This window comes from Taudactylus pleione, unplaced genomic scaffold, assembly GCF_031769625.1.
Source record: "Taudactylus pleione unplaced genomic scaffold, aTauple2 ptg000275l, whole genome shotgun sequence".
Classification (NCBI taxonomy): domain Eukaryota; kingdom Metazoa; phylum Chordata; class Amphibia; order Anura; family Myobatrachidae; genus Taudactylus; species Taudactylus pleione.
The window spans coordinates 3,844,401-3,846,132 of record NW_028284677.1 but is presented as its reverse complement, the minus strand read 5'-3'; the positions used below and the strand labels follow the sequence as shown (position 1 = coordinate 3,846,132).

At 42.5% G+C, this 1,732-nt stretch overlaps 1 pseudogene; it reads left to right on the top strand.

Moving 5' to 3' along the window:
- The first annotated feature begins 1,015 nt into the window (after positions 1-1,015).
- LOC148513635 (5S ribosomal RNA) lies at positions 1,016-1,133 on the top strand (annotated as a pseudogene).
- The last annotated feature ends 599 nt before the right edge of the window (positions 1,134-1,732 follow it).

Sequence of the window (1,732 nt, the reverse complement as noted above, 5' to 3'; positions counted from 1 at the left end):
CAGACAAAAGGATCTTCTTTGGGCAAAACAGAGAGCATTAGTATCTATTCAACAAGTCACTAGTCCAACTGACTCCACATCTAGGAACACCAATACTATGGTATTTGTAAATCAATACAATGTGGCCAGTAAATTCATTAACAGTACCTCTAAACGCTTATGGCCAATTGTCAATACGAACAACACTATTAAACCTTTAATTAACTCCCAAGATTATGATTGGCTACAAACGTGGAAGAAATTTAAAGGACTGGTTGGTCCACAACGATGTTAGTTGTGGGCCCTCAAATACTGAGCATTTTTTAACTAAAAAAATGGGATGTTACCATTGTACGGGTTGTACCACCTTTGGCTACTTGAAAACAGGTTCGGATGTTGTACATCCACACTCTGGAAAACGGATACCAATTAAACATGTCCTGTCCTGCACCACAAAATACATCATCTACATGATTCGTTGCACCTGTGGACTCATCTACATAGGCAAAACCACCTGCACAGCCCGCATTCAAATGGCCCAGCACCGTACTGCGATAAGACAATCGTTAGAAGGAAAGGATGTGGACCAACCTGTGGCACGTCATTTCAAGATCCTACGACACTCTTTATCCACCTTGGTCTATAAAATTATTGACCATATCCCTCCAAACAAGAGAGGGGGGATAGAGAGAAGAGACTTCTCCAATTGGAAACTTTTTGGATCCACAAAATGAATACTGTTTCCTCATTTGGACTCAACGAGCAACTGTCTTTCTCATGTTTTTACTAAAGTGCGAGTTGTTTCTTGTTGGAGCAGCTGGACATCAATAACACATACTGGGTATACTTTACCCTTCCATCGCTACATAGGATATCATATTATTATCCCATGTGTGATGCTCTTGTTTTTTTCTTTCCCATATTGTTTCTTCATCATCCCCTTGTTATTCCATCCTTCCGCTCCCAATCCTGGTGGATGTTCTTTGTCTCATCAGGCCCTATGGGCTTTACCTATATTCTGGATAATACAAGCTTGGATTACAGTCATTCTACACTGGACACGCCTTATACCGTCTGATCTTTGAAGCTAAGCAGTGTAGGCCAGGTTAGTACTTGGATGGGAGACCTCCTCGGAATACCTGGTACTGTAATGTCATTTTAGTGTATGCAGCACATGCTGCATATTTGGGTTGTGTTTCTACACAGAATTGGTTCCTTCATTCATCATGCATTATTTATTATTTATCCACATTATGTCCTGCCCATATTCCCTGCACGGCACCTCTGAGTATCTCGTGATATTTATTTTATTGCATCTGTTAGTATCAGTCTTTCATTATTTGCATATAATTATATACACAGTATGCCTATTATTAAATTGTATTTCCATCTATTGCTTGGACTTATATTTCCTTTGTCCCACACAGCGCTCGGATGTTGCTGGGTTGCCATGGCTATCCATAGAGACATCCGACACTTGTGTGAGCCGCGTCATGACACGTGGTCCCCCATCAGAGCCGGGTTGCCTCAGCAACGTGTATGTGGCACCTGGAGCTCTAGACAGCGGCGTCATCACGGCGGCGCCGGTCCCGCCTCTATGACTTTGGTCACTAGACGAGCGGCAGGGTAATCAGGCATGGACATTATGGGATGTCACTGGGTATTTAGGTAAGATGTGTATTTGTTCACTGTTGTTCTTGATAAAAGTCACACCGACTGAAACGTTGGACGCTGATCTTTGGAGTCGTGAGTC